We start from the raw sequence: 219 nt of genomic DNA on the forward strand, positions 1-219 counted from the left end.
TTGTGCGCAGGGCCTATTATGAAATTGCTTGCACTATGTTTTGATTGACCGTATACGCACACAATTAAATAATTTACAATCAAAACATAGTACAAGCAATTTCATAATACAGTCATGGAATATCCAAATACTAGAGAGACTACCTTATAACTCTTCATACGAAATACAAACGATTCCATGTATAAACTTTGTTGAATTTAAATCCGGTTAATTATTTCG

This window comes from Trachymyrmex cornetzi, unplaced genomic scaffold, assembly GCF_001594075.2.
Source record: "Trachymyrmex cornetzi isolate Tcor2-1 unplaced genomic scaffold, Tcor1.1 scaffold790, whole genome shotgun sequence".
Lineage (NCBI taxonomy): Eukaryota > Metazoa > Arthropoda > Insecta > Hymenoptera > Formicidae > Trachymyrmex > Trachymyrmex cornetzi.